The sequence below is a fragment of the Salvelinus alpinus genome, chromosome 5 (assembly GCF_045679555.1).
Source record: "Salvelinus alpinus chromosome 5, SLU_Salpinus.1, whole genome shotgun sequence".
In the NCBI taxonomy this organism is placed as follows: domain Eukaryota; kingdom Metazoa; phylum Chordata; class Actinopteri; order Salmoniformes; family Salmonidae; genus Salvelinus; species Salvelinus alpinus.
The window spans coordinates 5,300,350-5,320,119 of NC_092090.1; the positions used below are offsets into that span (position 1 = coordinate 5,300,350).

Sequence of the window (19,770 nt, forward strand, 5' to 3'; positions counted from 1 at the left end):
CCACAGGGTTATAGTATGGAGCTGGTCCCCTGTTCTACAGGGTTATAGTATGGAGCTGGTCCCCTGTTCCCCCCTGTTCTACAGGGTTATAGTATGGAGCTGGTCCCCTGTTCCACAGGGTTATAGTATGGAGCTGGTCCCCTGTTCCACAGGGTTATAGTATGGAGCTGGTCCCCTGTTCCCCCTGTTCCACAGGGTTATAGTATGGAGCTGGTCCCCTGTTCCCTACTGTTCCACAGGGTTATAGTATGGAGCTTGTCCCCTGTTCCCTACTGTTCTACAGGGTTATAGTATGGAGCTGGTCCCCTGTTCCACAGTGTTATAGTATGGAGCTGGTCCCCTGTTCCACAGGGTTATAGTATGGAGCTGGTCCCCTGTTCCACAGGGTTATAGTATGGAGCTGGTCCCCTGTTCCACAGGGTTATAGTATGGAGCTGGTCCCCTGTTCCACAGGGTTATAGTATGGAGCTGGTCCCCTGTTCCACAGGGTTATAGTATGGAGCTGGTCCCCTGTTCCACATGGTTATAGTATGGAGCTGGCCCCCTGTTCCACAGGGTTATAGTATGGAGCTGGTCCCCTGTTCCACAGGGTTATAGTATGGAGCTGGTCCCCTGTTCCACAGGGTTATAGTATGGAGCTGGTCCCCTGTTCCACATGGTTATAGTATGGAGCTGGCCCCCTGTTCCACAGGGTTATAGTATGGAGCTGGTCCCCTGTTCCACAGGGTTATAGTATGGAGCTGGCCCCCTGTTCCACAGGGTTATAGTATGGAGCTGGTCCCCTGTTCCCTACTGTTCTACAGGGTTATAGTATGGAGCTGGTCCCCTGTTCCACAGGGTTATAGTATGGAGCTTGTCCCCTGTTCCACAGGGTTATAGTATGGAGCTGGTCCCCTGTTCCACAGGGTTATAGTATGGAGCTTGTCCCCTGTTCCACAGGGTTATAGTATGGAGCTGGTCCCCTGTTCCCCCTGTTCCACAGGGTTATAGTATGGAGCTTGTCCCCTGTTCCCTACTGTTCTACAGGGTTATAGTATGGAGCTGGTCCCCTGTTCCACAGGGTTATAGTATGGAGCTGGTCCCCTGTTCCACAGGGTTATAGTATGGAGCTGGTCCCCTGTTCTACAGGGTTATAGTATGGAGCTGGTCCCCTGTTCCCTACTGTTCCACAGGGTTATAGTATGGAGCTGGTCCCCTGTTCCAGAGGGTTATAGTATGGAGCTGGTCCCCTGTTCTACAGGGTTATAGTATGGAGCTGGTCCCCTGTTCCAGAGGGTTATAGTATGGAGCTGGTCCCCTGTTCTACAGGGTTATAGTATGGAGCTGGTCCCCTGTTCCACAGGGTTATAGTATGGAGCTGGTCCCCTGTTCTACAGGGTTATAGTATGGAGCTGGTCCCCTGTTCCCTACTGTTCTACAGGGTTATAGTATGGGGCTGGTCCCCTGTTCTACAGGGTTATAGTATGGAGCTGGTCCCCTGTTCCACAGGGTTATAGTATGGAGCTGGCCCCCTGTTCTACAGGGTTATAGTATGGAGCTGGTCCCCTGTTCTACAGGGTTATAGTATGGAGCTGGTCCCCTGTTCTACAGGGTTATAGTATGGAGCTGGTCCCCCTGTTCCACAGGGTTATAGTATGGAGCTGGCCCCCTGTTCCACAGGGTTATAGTATGGAGCTGGCCCCCTGTTCCACAGGGTTATAGTATGGAGCTGGTCCCCTGTTCCACAGGGTTATAGTATGGAGCTGGTCCCCTGTTCCACAGGGTTATAGTATGGAGCTGGCCCCCTGTTCCACAGGGTTATAGTATGGAGCTGGCCCCCTGTTCTACAGGGTTATAGTATGGAGCTGGCCCCCTGTTCCACAGGGTTATAGTATGGAGCTGGTCCCCTGTTCCCTACTGTTCCACAGGGTTATAGTATGGAGCTGGTCCCCTGTTCCACAGGGTTATAGTATGGAGCTGGTCCCCTGTTCCACAGGGTTATAGTATGGAGCTGGTCCCCTGTTCCACAGGGTTATAGTATGGAGCTGGTTCCCTGTTCTACAGGGTTATAGTATGGAGCTGGTCCCCTGTTCCCTACTGTTCCACAGGGTTATAGTATGGAGCTGGTCCCCTGTTCCACAGGCTTATAGTATGGAGCTGGTCCCCTGTTCCACAGGGTTATAGTATGGAGCTGGCCCCCTGCTCCCTACTGTTCCACAGGGTTATAGTATGGAGCTGGTCCCCTGTTCCACAGGGTTATAGTATGGAGCTGGTCCCCTGTTCCACAGGGTTATAGTATGGAGCTGGCCCCCTGTTCCACAGGGTTATAGTATGGAGCTGGTCCCCTGTTCCCTACTGTTCTACAGGGTTATAGTATGGAGCTGGTCCCCTGTTCCACAGGGTTATAGTATGGAGCTGGCCCCCTGTTCCACAGGGTTATAGTATGGAGCTGGTCCCCTGTTCCCCCCTGTTCTACAGGGTTATAGTATGGAGCTGGTCCCCTGTTCCACAGGGTTATAGTATGGAGCTGGTCCCCTGTTCCACAGGGTTATAGTATGGAGCTGGTCCCCTGTTCCCCCTGTTCCACAGGGTTATAGTATGGAGCTGGTCCCCTGTTCCCTACTGTTCCACAGGGTTATAGTATGGAGCTGGTCCCCTGTTCCACAGTGTTATAGTATGGAGCTGGTCCCCTGTTCCACAGGGTTATAGTATGGAGCTGGTCCCCTGTTCCACAGGGTTATAGTATGGAGCTGGTCCCCTGTTCCACAGGGTTATAGTATGGAGCTGGTCCCCTGTTCCACAGGGTTATAGTATGGAGCTGGTCCCCTGTTCCACAGGGTTATAGTATGGAGCTGGTCCCCTGTTCCACATGGTTATAGTATGGAGCTGGCCCCCTGTTCCACAGGGTTATAGTATGGAGCTGGTCCCCTGTTCCACAGGGTTATAGTATGGAGCTGGTCCCCTGTTCCACAGGGTTATAGTATGGAGCTGGTCCCCTGTTCCACATGGTTATAGTATGGAGCTGGCCCCCTGTTCCACAGGGTTATAGTATGGAGCTGGTCCCCTGTTCCACAGGGTTATAGTATGGAGCTGGCCCCCTGTTCCACAGGGTTATAGTATGGAGCTGGTCCCCTGTTCCCTACTGTTCTACAGGGTTATAGTATGGAGCTGGTCCCCTGTTCCACAGGGTTATAGTATGGAGCTTGTCCCCTGTTCCACAGGGTTATAGTATGGAGCTGGTCCCCTGTTCCACAGGGTTATAGTATGGAGCTTGTCCCCTGTTCCACAGGGTTATAGTATGGAGCTGGTCCCCTGTTCCCCCTGTTCCACAGGGTTATAGTATGGAGCTTGTCCCCTGTTCCCTACTGTTCTACAGGGTTATAGTATGGAGCTGGTCCCCTGTTCCACAGGGTTATAGTATGGAGCTGGTCCCCTGTTCCACAGGGTTATAGTATGGAGCTGGTCCCCTGTTCCACAGGGTTATAGTATGGAGCTGGTCCCCTGTTCTACAGGGTTATAGTATGGAGCTGGTCCCCTGTTCCACAGGGTTATAGTATGGAGCTGGTCCCCTGTTCCACAGGGTTATAGTATGGAGCTGGTCCCCTGTTCCACAGGGTTATAGTATGGAGCTGGTCCCCTGTTCTACAGGGTTATAGTATGGAGCTGGTCCCCTGTTCCAGAGGGTTATAGTATGGAGCTGGTCCCCTGTTCTACAGGGTTATAGTATGGAGCTGGTCCCCTGTTCTACAGGGTTATAGTATGGAGCTGGTCCCCTGTTCCACAGGGTTATAGTATGGAGCTGGTCCCCTGTTCCCTACTGTTCCACAGGGTTATAGTATGGAGCTGTCCCCCTGTTCCAGAGGGTTACAGTATGGAGCTGGCCCCCTGTTCCAGAGGGTTAAAGTATGGAGCTGGTCTCCTGTTCTACAGGGTTATAGTATGGAGCTGGTCCCCTGTTTCACAGGGTTATAGTATGGAGCTGGTCCCCTGTTCTACAGGGTTATAGTATGGAGCTGGTCCCCTGTTCTACAGGGTTATAGTATGGAGCTGGTCCCCTGTTCTACAGGGTTATAGTATGGAGCTGGTCCCCTGTTCTACAGGGTTATAGTATGGAGCTGGTCCCCTGTTCTACAGGGTTATAGTATGGAGCTGGATGTATCCTACTGCATTGTCATTCTGTAGCAGTTGTAGTCTAGCTGACTAAGAATATACCCTTATTATTCACCACAAACCCTATCACCCTTATATATACATACACATACAGTACCTATATAGATATATATACACATACCTATATAGACATAAATACTTATTTAAGAATATACCTTTATTATTCACCACAAACCCTACCACCCTTCCCCCAATAGGAGTAAACTAATAAACAATAACACTTAGGCTTCTACCTTCAGTTTATACATTTTATACACATTTTACAGACACAATCTATTTTACAATAGTTATATTTAGTTTGTTTTTAGTCCTTCCTCTATTTCTGACGTCCATCCAGTTTGATTTCTATTTGTAACTGTGCTATTTCACAACATTTCTGAACCTATATACATTTTAACATTTTTTGTTCTATGGAGAGTTTGTCCAGGTAGTTATTGTAGACTGAGTGAACAGGTGAGTATGTTTTGGTAAAGACGTTTGTCCAGGTGGTTATTGTAGACTGAGTGAACAGGTGAGTATGTTTTGGTAAAGACGTTTGTCCAGGTGGTTATTGTAGACTGAGTGAACAGGTGAGTATGTTTTGGTAAAGACGTTTGTCCAGGTAGTTATTGTAGACTGAGTGAACAGGTGAGTATGTTTTGGTAAAGACGTTTGTCCAGGTGGTTATTGTAGACTGAATGAACAGGTGAGTATGTTTTGGTAAAGACGTTTGTCCAGGTGGTTATTGTAGACTGAGTGAACAGGTGAGTATGTTTTGGTAAAGACGTTTGTCCAGGTAGTTATTGTAGACTGAGTGAACAGGTGAGTATGTTTTGGTAAAGACGTTTGTCCAGGTGGTTATTGTAGACTGAATGAACAGGTGAACATGTTTTAGTAAAGAGAGAAAGTGGTTCACCCTGAATGACTACTTCTTTATGTAGGTCAGCACCACCTGCCCCTACAGGCTCAACAACACAATAGTATTCTGTAACTCTGACAGCTCTGTCTGACTCGACACACTAGAGGGAAGAATATGGGGAGCTTGAAGACCTGTTACTGATGCCCCTGTACTGATGCCCAGACAATGTTTACTTCTCAAATGGAGCCCTATTCCCTATATAGTGGTACTACTATAGACCAGAGCCCTATTCCCTATATAGTGGTACTACTATAGACCAGAGCCCTATTCACTATATAGTGGTACTACTATAGACCAGAGCTCTATTCCCTATATAGTGGTACTACTATAGACCAGAGCCCTATTCCCTGTATAGTGGTACTACTATAGACCAGAGCCCTATTCCCTATTTAGTGCACTACTATAGACCAGAGCCCTATTCCCTATATAGTGCACTACTTTAGACCAGAGCCCTATTCCCTATATAGTGGTACTACTATAGACCAGAGCCCTATTCCCTATATAGTGGTACTACTTTAGACCAGAGCCCTATTCCCTATATAGTGGTACTACTATAGACCAGAGCCCTATTCCCTATATAGTGGTACTACTATAGACCAGAGCCCTATTCCCTATATAGTGGTACTACGTTAGACCAGAGCCCTATTCCCTATATAGTGGTACTACTTTAGACCAGAGCCCTATTCCCTATATAGTGTACTACTATAGACCAGAGCCCTATTCCCTATATAGTGGTACTACTATAGACCAGAGTCCTATTCCCTATATAGTGGTACTACTATAGACCAGAGCCCTAGTCCCTATATAGTGGTACTACTTTAGACCAGAGCCCTATTCCCTATATAGTGGTACTACTATAGACCAGAGCCCTATTCCCTATATAGTGGTACTACTATAGACCAGAGCCCTATTCCCTATATAGTGGTACTACTATAGACCAGAGCCCTATTCCCTATATAGTGGTACTACTATAGACCAGAGCCCTATTCCCTATATAGTGGTACTACTATAGACCAGAGCCCTATTCCCTATATAGTGGTACTACTATAGACCATAACCCTATTCCCTATATAGTGGTACTACTTTAGACCAGAGCCCTATTCCCTATATAGTGGTACTACTTTAGACCAGAGCCCTATTCCCTATATAGTGGTACTACTTTAGACCAGAGCCCTATTCCCTATATAGTGGTACTACTTTAGACCAGAGCCCTATTCCCTATATAGTGGTACTACTATAGACCAGAGCCCTATTCCCTATATAGTGGTACTACTATAGACCAGAGCCCTATTCCCTATATAGTGGTACTACTATAGACCAGAGCCCTATTCCCTATATAGTGGTACTACTATAGACCAGAGCCCTATTCCCTATATAGTGGTACTACTATAGACCAGAGCCCTATTCCCTATATAGTGCACTACTATAGACCAGAGCCCTATTCCCTATATAGTGCACTACTATAGACCAGAGCCCTATTCCCTATATAGTGGTACTACTATAGACCAGAGCCCTATTCCCTATATAGTGGTACTACTTTAGACCAGAGCCCTATTCCCTATATAGTGGTACTACTATAGACCAGAGCCCTATTCCCTATATAGTGGTACTACTATAGACCAGAGCCCTATTCCCTATATAGTGGTACTACTTTAGACCAGAGCCCTATTCCCTATATAGTGGTACTACTTTAGACCAGAGCCCTATTCCCTATATAGTGGTACTACTATAGACCAGAGCCCTATTCCCTATATAGTGGTACTACTATAGACCAGAGCCCTATTCCCTATATAGTGGTACTACTATAGACCAGAGCCCTATTCCCTATATAGTGGTACTACTATAGACCAGAGCCCTATTCCCTATATAGTGGTACTACTATAGACCAGAGCCCTATTCCCTATATAGTGCACTACTATAGACCAGAGCCCTATTCCCTATATAGTGCACTACTATAGACCAGAGCCCTATTCCCTATATAGTGCACTACTATAGACCAGAGCCCTATTCCCTATATAGTGCACTACTATAGACCAGAGCCCTATTCCCTATATAGTGGTACTACTATAGACCAGAGCCCTATTCCCTATATAGTGGTACTACTTTAGACCAGAGCCCTATTCCCTATATAGTGGTACTACTTTAGACCAGAGCCCTATTCCCTATATAGTGCACTACTATAGACCAGAGCCCTATTCCCTATATAGTGGTACTACTATAGACCAGAGCCCTATTCCCTATATAGTGGTACTACTATAGACCAGAGCCCTATTCCCTATATAGTGGTACTACTATAGACCAGAGCCCTATTCCCTATATAGTGGTACTACTATAGACCAGAGCCCTATTCCCTATATAGTGGTACTACTTTAGACCAGAGCCCTATTCCCTATATAGTGGTACTACTATAGACCATAACCCTATTCCCTATATAGTGGTACTACTATAGACCAGAGCCCTATTCCCTATATAGTGGTACTACTATAGACCAGAGCCCTATTCCCTATATAGTGGAACTACTATAGACCAGAGCCCTATTCCCTATATAGTGGTACTACTATAGACCAGAGCCCTATTCCCTATATAGTGGTACTACTTTAGACCAGAGCCCTATTCCCTATATAGTGGTACTACTTTAGACCAGAGCCCTATTCCCTATATAGTGCACTACTTTAGACCAGAGCCCTATTCCCTATATAGTGGTACTACTATAGACCAGGGCCCTATTCCCTATATAGTGCACTACTTTAGACCAGAGCCCTATTCCCTATTATACAGGGCTTTGGTCTAAAGTAGTGCACCATATATAGGGTATAATTTGGAACTATGACAATACTCCCTGGGAAGTAGAGGGGTTTCCCAAACTCATTTTGTTAGCAGCTGACTGGCTATTCTGAAATGACTTGATCACGTTTGATACTGTTTAAGGAGGTTTTATCATTATGTTGCCACTTTGTAAAGACACCTTTCTCTTTCTTAGAGGAAGGAGTGTTTAAATGTTTACTGCTTTCACTGTTTCTCCATGTTGTTTTTATTGTTTTATTTTGAGTTCTCTAGGAGTGAGTCACATCCTGGTTTGGTTTCCCATTCTGTTTTCCCTCTTCAAGTACACAAGGCTTTCCCCTCCTTTTCCTGTGAGTAGAGCTGGCTTCCCTCCAAGTAGAGGAGGGTTTTCCTGTGAGTAGAGCTGGCTTCCCTCCAAGTAGAGGAGGGTTTTCCTGTGAGTAGAGCTGGCTTCCCTCTTCAAGTAGGAGAGGGTTTTCCTGTGAGTAGAGCTGGCTTCCCTCCAAGTAGGAGAGGGTTTTCCTGTGAGTAGAGCTGGCTTCCCTCCAAGTAGGAGAGGGTTTTCCTGTGTGTAGAGCTGGCTTCCATCTCCAAGTAGGAGAGGGTTTTCCTGTGAGTAGAGCTGGCTTCCCTCCAAGTAGGAGAGGGTTTTCCTGTGAGTAGAGCTGGCTTCCCTCTCCAAGTAGGAGAGGGTTTTCCTGTGAGTAGAGCTGGCTTCCCTCTCCAAGTAGGAGAGGGTTTTCCTGTGAATAGAGCTGGCTTCCCTCTCCAAGTAGGAGAGGGTTTTCCTGTGAGTAGAGATGGTTTCCCTTCAAGTAGTAGAGGTTTTTCCTGTGAGTAGAGCTGGCTTCCCTCCAAGTAGGAGAGGGTTTTCCTGTGAGTAGAGCTGGTTTCCCTTCAAGTAGGAGAGGGTTTTCCTGTGAGTAGAGCTGGCTTCCCTCTCCAAGTAGGAGAGGGTTTTCCTGTGAATAGAGCTGGCTTCCCTCTCCAAGTAGGAGAGGGTTTTCCTGTGAGTAGAGATGGTTTCCCTTCAAGTAGTAGAGGTTTTTCCTGTGAGTAGAGCTGGCTTCCCTCCAAGTAGGAGAGGGTTTTCCTGTGAGTAGAGCTGGTTTCCCTTCAAGTAGGAGAGGGTTTTCCTGTGAGTAGAGCTGGCTTCCCTCTCCAAGTAGGAGAGGGTTTTCCTGTGAATAGAGCTGGCTTCCCTCTCCAAGTAGGAGAGGGTTTTCCTGTGAGTAGAGCTGGTTTCCCTCCAAGTAGGAGAGGGTTTTCCTGTGAGTAGAGCTGGCTTCCCTTCAAGTAGGAGAGGGTTTCCTGTGAGTAGAGCTGGCTTCCCTCTTCAAGTAGGAAAGGGTTTTCCTGTGAGTTCACCCTTTTCCTGAAGTGTACTCTGTACACACACTCTGCCATGCGTGAATGAATGAATGAATTCCATGTTCGTCTCAGATCGTCAGTTGGCAACACATCCCTTATGGGATTTAAAAGGATTGCTGTAAGCATTGGGAGGTGGGATTTTCCACCATCTTTTGTTAAATCCATGCAAGAAAGTGTGTACAACAAAGTGTACACTTTGGGAGAAGGGTGGAGAATCGGGACACGGCCTTTTTAAGGTGTTCTGAAGAAGGGTGGGGCGTTTGGATGTCATCTCTGAGGAGATCTGAAGAAGGGTGGGGAGGGAATCTCTGAGGTGATTTAAGAAAGGCTGGCAGTGGCACTACTGTTGACTCGCTGCCACTCTGTTGTTAAAGGACAGTCAACTCGCTGACACTCTGTTGTTAAAGGACAGGTTGACTCGCTGCCATTCTGTTGTTAAAGGACAGGTTGACTCGCTGCCACTCTGTTGTTAAAGGACAGGTTGACTCGCTGCCACTCTGTTGTTAAAGGACAGGTTGACTCGCTGCCACTCTGTTGTTAAAGGACAGGTTGACTCGCTGCCACTCTGTTGTTAAAGGACAGGTTGACTCGCTGCCACTCTGTTGTTAAAGGACAGGTTGACTCGCTGCCACTCTGTTGTTAAAGGACAGGTTGACTCGCTGCCACTCTGTTGTTAAAGGACAGGTTGACTCTCTGCCACTCTGTTATTAAAGGACAGGTTGACTCTCTGCCGCTCTGTTATTAAAGGACAGGTTGACTCTCTGCCACTCTGTTGTTAAAGGACAGGTTGACTCGCTGCCACTCTGTTGTTAAAGGACAGGTTGACTCGCTGCCACTCTGTTGTTAAAGGACAGGTTGACTCGCTGCCGCTCTGTTGTTAAAGGACAGGTTGACTCTCTGCCGCTCTGTTGTTAAAGGACAGGTTGACTCTCTGCCGCTCTGTTGTTAAAGGACAGGTTGACTCTCTGCCACTCTGTTGTTAAAGGACAGGTTGACTCTCTGCCACTCTGTTGTTAAAGGACAGGTTGACTCGCTGCCACTCTGTTGTTAAAGGACAGGTTGACTCGCTGCCACTCTGTTGTTAAAGGACAGGTTGACTCGCTGCCACTCTGTTGTTAAAGGACAGGTTGACTCTCTGTTGTTAAAGGACAGGTTGACTCGCTGCCACTCTGTTGTTAAAGGACAGGTTGACTCTCTGTTGTTAAAGGACAGGTTGACTCGCTGCCACTCTGTTGTTAAAGGACAGGTTGACTCTCTGTTGTTAAAGGACAGGTTGACTCGCTGCCACTCTGTTGTTAAAGGACAGGTTGACTCTCTGCCACTCTGTTGTTAAAGGACAGGTTGACTCGCTGCCACTCTGTTGTTAAAGGACAGGTTGACTCGCTGCCACTCTGTTGTTAAAGGACAGGTTGACTCGCTGCCTCTCTGTTGTTAAAGGACAGGTTGACTCTCTGTTGTTAAAGGACAGGTTGACTCGCTGCCACTCTGTTGTTAAAGGACAGGTTGACTCTCTGTTGTTAAAGGACAGGTTGACTCGCTGCCACTCTGTTGTTAAAGGACAGGTTGACTCTCTGCCACTATGTTGTTAAAGGACAGGTTGACTCGCTGCCACTCTGTTGTTAAAGGACAGGTTGACTCTCTGCCACTCTGTTGTTAAAGGACAGGTTGACTCTCTGTTGTTAAAGGACAGGTTGACTCGCTGCCACTCTGTTGTTAAAGGACAGGTTGACTCTCTGCCACTCTGTTGTTAAAGGACAGGTTGACTCGCTGCCACTCTGTTGTTAAAGGACAGGTTGACTCTCTGCCACTCTGTTGTTAAAGGACAGGTTGACTCTCTGCCACTCTGTTGTTAAAGGACAGGTTGACTCGCTGCCGCTCTGTTGTTAAAGGACAGGTTGACTCTCTGCCGCTCTGTTGTTAAAGGACAGGTTGACTCTCTGCCGCTCTGTTGTTAAAGGACAGGTTGACTCTCTGCCGCTCTGTTGTTAAAGGACAGGTTGACTCTCTGCCACTCTGTTGTTAAAGGACAGGTTGACTCTCTGCCACTCTGTTGTTAAAGGACAGGTTGACTCGCTGCCACTCTGTTGTTAAAGGACAGGTTGACTCTCTGCCACTCTGTTGTTAAAGGACAGGTTGACTCGCTGCCACTCTGTTGTTAAAGGACAGGTTGACTCGCTGCCACTCTGTTGTTAAAGGACAGGTTGACTCGCTGCCTCTCTGTTGTTAAAGGACAGGTTGACTCTCTGTTGTTAAAGGACAGGTTGACTCGCTGCCACTCTGTTGTTAAAGGACAGGTTGACTCTCTGTTGTTAAAGGACAGGTTGACTCGCTGCCACTCTGTTGTTAAAGGACAGGTTGACTCTCTGCCACTCTGTTGTTAAAGGACAGGTTGACTCGCTGCCACTCTGTTGTTAAAGGACAGGTTGACTCTCTGCCACTCTGTTGTTAAAGGACAGGTTGACTCTCTGTTGTTAAAGGACAGGTTGACTCTCTGTTGTTAAAGGACAGGTTGACTATCTGTTGTTAAAGGACAGGTTGACTCGCTGCCACTCTGTTGTTAAAGGACAGGTTGACTCTCTGTTGTTAAAGGACAGGTTGACTCGCTGCCACTCTGTTGTTAAAGGACAGGTTGACTCTCTGTTGTTAAAGGACAGGTTGACTCGCTGCCACTCTGTTGTTAAAGGACAGGTTGACTCTCTGTTGTTAAAGGACAGGTTGACTCGCTGCCACTCTGTTGTTAAAGGACAGGTTGACTCGCTGCCACTCTGTTGTTAAAGGACAGGTTGACTCTCTGCCACTCTGTTGTTAAAGGACAGGTTGACTCTCTGCCACTCTGTTGTTAAAGGACAGGTTGACTCTCTGCCACTCTGTTGTTAAAGGACAGGTTGACTCTCTGCCACTCTGTTGTTAAAGGACAGGTTGACTCGCTGCCACTCTGTTGATAAAGGACAGGTTGACTCTCTGTTGTTAAAGGACAGGTTGACTCGCTGCCTCTCTGTTGTTAAAGGACAGGTTGACTCTCTGTTGTTAAAGGACAGGTTGACTCGCTGCCACTCTGTTGTTAAAGGACAGGTTGACTCTCTGTTGTTAAAGGACAGGTTGACTCGCTGCCACTCTGTTGTTAAAGGACAGGTTGACTCGCTGCCGCTCTGTTGATAAAGGACAGGTTGACTCGCTGCCTCTCTGTTGTTAAAGGACAGGTTGACTCGCTGCCACTCTGTTGTTAAAGGACAGGTTGACTCTCTGTTGTTAAAGGACAGGTTGACTCGCTGCCACTCTGTTGTTAAAGGACAGGTTGACTCTCTGCCACTCTGTTGTTAAAGGACAGGTTGACTCGCTGCCACTCTGTTGTTAAAGGACAGGTTGACTCTCTGCCACTCTGTTGATAAAGGACAGGTTGACTCTCTGTTGTTAAAGGACAGGTTGACTCGCTGCCACTCTGTTGTTAAAGGACAGGTTGACTCTCTGCCACTCTGTTGTTAAAGGACAGGTTGACTCTCTGCCACTCTGTTGTTAAAGGCCAGGTTGACTCGCTGCCACTCTGTTGTTAAAGGACAGGTTGACTCTCTGCCACTCTGTTGTTAAAGGACAGGTTGACTCGCTGCCACTCTGTTGTTAAAGGACAGGTTGACTCTCTGCCACTCTGTTGTTAAAGGACAGGTTGACTCTCTGCCACTCTGTTGTTAAAGGACAGGTTGACTCTCTGCCACTCTGTTGTTAAAGGCCAGGTTGACTCGCTGCCACTCTGTTGTTAAAGGACAGGTTGACTCGCTGCCACTCTGTTGTTAAAGGACAGGTTGACTCGCTGCCACTCTGTTGTTAAAGGACAGGTTGACTCGCTGCCACTCTGTTGTTAAAGGACAGGTTGACTCTCTGTTGTTAAAGGACAGGTTGACTCGCTGCCACTCTGTTGTTAAAGGACAGGTTGACTCTCTGCCACTCTGTTGTTAAAGGACAGGTTGACTCGCTGCCACTCTGTTGTTAAAGGACAGGTTGACTCGCTGCCACTCTGTTGTTAAAGGACAGGTTGACTCGCTGCCACTCTGTTGTTAAAGGACAGGTTGACTCTCTGCCACCTGTTGTTAAAGGACAGGTTGACTCTCTGCCACTCTGTTGTTAAAGGACAGGTTGACTCTCTGCCACTCTGTTGTTAAAGGACAGGTTGACTCGCTGCCACTCTGTTGATAAAGGACAGGTTGACTCTCTGTTGTTAAAGGACAGGTTGACTCGCTGCCTCTCTGTTGTTAAAGGACAGGTTGACTCTCTGTTGTTAAAGGACAGGTTGACTCGCTGCCACTCTGTTGTTAAAGGACAGGTTGACTCTCTGTTGTTAAAGGACAGGTTGACTCGCTGCCACTCTGTTGTTAAAGGACAGGTTGACTCGCTGCCGCTCTGTTGATAAAGGACAGGTTGACTCGCTGCCTCTCTGTTGTTAAAGGACAGGTTGACTCGCTGCCACTCTGTTGTTAAAGGACAGGTTGACTCTCTGTTGTTAAAGGACAGGTTGACTCGCTGCCACTCTGTTGTTAAAGGACAGGTTGACTCTCTGTTGTTAAAGGACAGGTTGACTCGCTGCCACTCTGTTGTTAAAGGACAGGTTGACTCTCTGTTGTTAAAGGACAGGTTGACTCGCTGCCACTCTGTTGTTAAAGGACAGGTTGACTCGCTGCCACTCTGTTGTTAAAGGATAGGTTGACTCGCTGCCACTCTGTTGTTAAAGGACAGGTTGACTCGCTGCCACTCTGTTGTTAAAGGACAGGTTGACTCGCTGCCACTCTGTTGTTAAAGGACAGGTTGACTCGCTGCCACTCTGTTGTTAAAGGACAGGTTGACTCTCTGCCACTCTGTTGTTAAAGGACAGGTTGACTCTCTGCCACTCTGTTGTTAAAGGACAGGTTGACTCTCTGCCACTCTGTTGTTAAAGGACAGGTTGACTCTCTGCCACTCTGTTGTTAAAGGACAGGTTGACTCGCTGCCACTCTGTTGATAAAGGACAGGTTGACTCTCTGTTGTTAAAGGACAGGTTGACTCGCTGCCTCTCTGTTGTTAAAGGACAGGTTGACTCTCTGTTGTTAAAGGACAGGTTGACTCGCTGCCACTCTGTTGTTAAAGGACAGGTTGACTCTCTGTTGTTAAAGGACAGGTTGACTCGCTGCCACTCTGTTGTTAAAGGACAGGTTGACTCGCTGCCGCTCTGTTGATAAAGGACAGGTTGACTCGCTGCCTCTCTGTTGTTAAAGGACAGGTTGACTCGCTGCCACTCTGTTGTTAAAGGACAGGTTGACTCTCTGTTGTTAAAGGACAGGTTGACTCGCTGCCACTCTGTTGTTAAAGGACAGGTTGACTCTCTGCCACTCTGTTGTTAAAGGACAGGTTGACTCGCTGCCACTCTGTTGTTAAAGGACAGGTTGACTCTCTGCCACTCTGTTGATAAAGGACAGGTTGACTCTCTGTTGTTAAAGGACAGGTTGACTCTCTGCCACTCTGTTGTTAAAGGACAGGTTGACTCTCTGCCACTCTGTTGTTAAAGGACAGGTTGACTCTCTGCCACTCTGTTGTTAAAGGACAGGTTGACTCGCTGCCACTCTGTTGTTAAAGGACAGGTTGACTCTCTGCCACTCTGTTGTTAAAGGACAGGTTGACTCTCTGTTGTTAAAGGACAGGTTGACTCGCTGCCACTCTGTTGTTAAAGGACAGGTTGACTCTCTGTTGTTAAAGGACAGGTTGACTCGCTGCCACTCTGTTGTTAAAGGACAGGTTGACTCTCTGCCACTCTGTTGTTAAAGGACAGGTTGACTCGCTGCCACTCTGTTGTTAAAGGACAGGTTGACTCGCTGCCACTCTGTTGTTAAAGGACAGGTTGACTCGCTGCCACTCTGTTGTTAAAGGACAGGTTGACTCGCTGCCACTCTGTTGTTAAAGGACAGGTTGACTCTCTGCCGCTCTGTTATTAAAGGACAGGTTGACTCTCTGCCGCTCTGTTATTAAAGGACAGGTTGACTCTCTGCCACTCTGTTGTTAAAGGACAGGTTGACTCGCTGCCACTCTGTTGTTAAAGGACAGGTTGACGCTCTGTTGTTAAAGGACAGGTTGACTCGCTGCCACTCTGTTGTTAAAGGACAGGTTGACTCTCTGTTGTTAAAGGACAGGTTGACTCGCTGCCACTCTGTTGTTAAAGGACAGGTTGACTCTCTGCCACTCTGTTGTTAAAGGACAGGTTGACTCGCTGCCACTCTGTTGTTAAAGGACAGGTTGACTCTCTGCCACTCTGTTGATAAAGGACAGGTTGACTCTCTGTTGTTAAAGGACAGGTTGACTCGCTGCCACTCTGTTGTTAAAGGACAGGTTGACTCTCTGCCACTCTGTTGTTAAAGGACAGGTTGACTCTCTGCCACTCTGTTGTTAAAGGACAGGTTGACTCTCTGCCACTCTGTTGTTAAAGGACAGGTTGACTCTCTGCCACTCTGTTGATAAAGGACAGGTTGACTCGCTGCCACTCTGTTGTTAAAGGACAGGTTGACTCGCTGCCACTCTGTTGATAAAGGACAGGTTGACTCTCTGTTGTTAAAGGACAGGTTGACTCGCTGCCTCTCTGTTGTTAAAGGACAGGTTGACTCTCTGTTGTTAAAGGACAGGTTGACTCGCTGCCACTCTGTTGTTAAAGGACAGGTTGACTCTCTGTTGTTAAAGGACAGGTTGACTCGCTGCCACTCTGTTGTTAAAGGACAGGTTGACTCTCTGTTGTTAAAGGACAGGTTGACTCGCTGCCACTCTGTTGTTAAAGGACAGGTTGACTCTCTGCCACTCTGTTGTTAAAGGACAGGTTGACTCTCTGTTGTTAAAGGACAGGTTGACTCGCTGCCTCTCTGTTGTTAAAGGACAGGTTGACTCTCTGTTGATAAAGGACAGGTTGACTCGCTGCCACTCTGTTGTTAAAGGACAGGTTGACTCTCTGCCACTCTGTTGTTAAAGGACAGGTTGACTCGCTGCCACTCTGTTGTTAAAGGACAGGTTGACTCTCTGCCTCTCTGTTGTTAAAGGACAGGTTGACTCTCTGCCGCTCTGTTATTAAAGGACAGGTTGACTCGCTGCCGCTCTGTTGTTAAAGGACAGGTTGACTCGCTGCCACTCTGTTGTTAAAGGACAGGTTGACTCGCTGCCACTCTGTTGTTAAAGGACAGGTTGACTCGCTGCCACTCTGTTGTTAAAGGACAGGTTGACTCGCTGCCACTCTGTTGTTAAAGGACAGGTTGACTCGCTGCCACTCTGTTGTTAAAGGACAGGTTGACTCGCTGGTTAGAGCTGCCCTGCCCTATAAAAAAACACTCACAACATTTGAGTTTGCTATTCACAAGAAGCATTGCCTGATGTGAACCATGCCTCGGACAAAAGAGATCTCAGAAGACCCAAGATTAAGAATTGTTGACTTGCAATAAAGCTGGAAAGGGTTACAAAAGTATCTCTAAAGGCCTTGATGTTCATCAGTCCACGGTCAGACAAATTGTCTATAAATGGAGAAAGTTCAGCACTGTTGCTACTCTCCCTAGGAGTGGCCGTCCTGCAAAGACGACTGCAAGAGCACAGCGCAGAACGCTCAATGAGGTTAAGAAGAATCCTAGAGTGTCAGCTGAAGACTTACAGAAATCTCTGGAACATGCTAACATCTCTGTTGACGAGTCTACAATACGTAAAACACTAAACAAGAATGGTGTTCATGGGAGGACACCATGGAAGAAGCCACTGCTGTCCAAATAAAAACATTGCTGCACATCTGAAGTTGGCAAAAGTGCACCTGGATGTTACACAGCGCTACTGGCCAACTATTCTGTGGACAGATGAAACTAGAGTTGAGTTGTTTGGAAGGAACACAACACTGTGTGGAGGAAAAAAAGGCACAGCACACCAACATCAAAACCTCATTCCAACTGTAAAGTCTGGTGGAGGGAGCATCATGGTTTGGGGCTGCTTTGCTGCCTCAGGGCCTGGACAGCTTGCTATCATCGACGGAAAAATGAATTCCCAAGTTTATCAAAACATTTTGCAGGAGAATGTTAGTCTATCTGTCCGCCAATTTGAAGCTCAACAGAAGTTGGGTGATGCAACAGGACAACGACCCAAAACACAGAAGTAAATCAACAACAGAATAGCTTCAACAGAAGAAAATACTCCTTCTGGAGTGGCCCAGTCTGAGTCCTGACCTCAACCTGATGGAGATGCTGTGGCCTGACCTCAAGAGAGCGGTTCACACCAGACATCCCAAGAATATTGCTGAACTGAAACAGTTTTGTAAAGAGGAACAGTCCAAAATTCCTCCTGACCGTTGTGCAAATCTGATGTGCAACTACAGAAAACATTTGGTTGAGGTTATTGCTGGCAAAAGGAGGGTCAACCAGTTATTAAATCCAAGGGTTCACATACTTTTTACCACCCTGCACTGTGAATGTTTACACAGTGTTTTAAATAAAGACATGAAAACGTATCCTTGTGGGTTATTAGTTTAAGCAGACTGTGTTTGTCTATTGTTGTGACCAAGATGAAGATCAGATCACATTTTATTACCGATTTATGCAGAAATCCAGGTATTTTCAAAGGGTTCACATACTTTTTCTTGCCGCTGTATCTCACACCCTGTTCCCTGTTTAGGGGACTACTTTTAACCAGAGACTCATAGGGGTTCTCCATTAGGAACAGGCATTAGTCTGCTTCTCATAGGGGTTCTCCATTAGGAACAGGCATTAGTCTGCTTCTCATAGGGGTTCTCCATTAGGAACAGGCATTAGTCTGCTTCTCATAGGGGTTCTCCATTAGGAACAGGCAGTAGTCTGCTTCCTATCTCACACCCTGTTCCCTGTTTAGGGGACTACTTTTAACCAGAGACTCATAGGGGTTCTCCATTAGGAACAGGCATTAGTCTGCTTCTCATAGGGGTTCTCCATTAGGAACATGCATTAGTCTGCTTCTCATAGGGGTTCTCCATTAGGAACAGGCAGTAGTCTGCTTCCTATCTCACACCCTGTTCCCTGTTTAGGGGACTACTTTTAACCAGAGACTCATAGGGGTTCTCCATTAGGAACAGGCATTAGTCTGCTTCTCATAGGGGTTCTCCATTAGGAACATGCATTAGTCTGCTTCTCATAGGGGTTCTCCATTAGGAACAGGCAGTAGTCTGCTTCTCATAGGGGTTCTCCATTAGGAACAGGCATTAGTCTGCTTCCTATCTCACACCCTGTTCCCTGTTTAGGGGACTACTTTTAACCAGAGACTCATAGGGGTTCTCCATTAGGAACAGGCATTAGTCTGCTTCTCATAGGGGTTCTCCATTAGGAACAGGCATTAGTCTGCTTCTCATAGGGGTTCTCCATTAGGAACAGGCATTAGTCTGCTTCTCATAGGGGTTCTCCATTAGGAACAGGCAGTAGTCTGCTTCTCATAGGGGTTCTCCATTAGGAACAGGCAGTAGTCTGCTTCCTATCTCACACCCTGTTCCCTGTTTAGGGGACTACTTTTAACCAGAGACTCATAGGGGTTCTCCATTAGGAACAGGCATTAGTCTGCTTCTCATAGGGGTTCTCCATTAGGAACATGCATTAGTCTGCTTCTCATAGGGGTTCTCCATTAGGAACAGGCAGTAGTCTGCTTCCTATCTCACACCCTGTTCCCTGTTTAGGGGCCTACTTTTAACCAGAGACTCATAGGGGTTCTCCATTAGGAACAGGCATTAGTCTGCTTCTCATAGGGGTTCTCCATTAGGAACATGCATTAGTCTGCTTCTCATAGGGGTTCTCCATTAGGAACAGGCAGTAGTCTGCTTCTCATAGGGGTTCTCCATTAGGAACAGGCAGTAGTCTGCTTCTCATAGGGGTTCTCCATTAGGAACAGGCATTAGTCTGCTTCCTATCTCACACCCTGTTCCCTGTTTAGGGGACTACTTTTAACCAGAGACTCATAGGGGTTCTCCATTAGGAACAGGCATTAGTCTGCTTCTCATAGGGGTTCTCCATTAGGAACAGGCAGTAGTCTGCTTCTCATAGGGGTTCTCCATTAGGAACAGGCATTAGTCTGCTTCTCATAGGGGTTCTCCATTAGGAACAGGCATTAGTCTGCTTCCTATCTCACACCCTGTTCCCTGTTTAGGGGACTACTTTTAACCAGAGACTCATAGGGGTTCTCCATTAGGAACAGGCATTAGTCTGCTTCTCATAGGGGTTCTCCATTAGGAACAGGCAGTAGTCTGCTTCTCATAGGGGTTCTCCATTAGGAACAGGCATTAGTCTGCTTCCTATCTCACACCCTGTTCCCTGTTTAGGGGACTACTTTTAACCAGAGACTCATAGGGGTTCTCCATTAGGAACAGGCATTAGTCTGCTTCTCATAGGGGTTCTCCATTAGGAACATGCATTAGTCTGCTTCTCATAGGGGTTCTCCATTAGGAACAGGCAGTAGTCTGCTTCCTATCTCACACCCTGTTCCCTGTTTAGGGGACTACTTTTAACCAGAGACTCATAGGGGTTCTCCATTAGGAACAGGCATTAGTCTGCTTCTCATAGGGGTTCTCCATTAGGAACATG

At 47.1% G+C, this 19,770-nt stretch overlaps 1 protein-coding gene across 4 annotated transcripts in view; it reads left to right on the forward strand.

The window, feature by feature from the left end:
- Positions 1-19,770, forward strand: part of fhod1 (formin homology 2 domain containing 1) — a 238,719-nt gene that overhangs the window by 47,188 nt on the left and 171,761 nt on the right. The gene's annotated exons all lie outside the window — the stretch shown is intronic.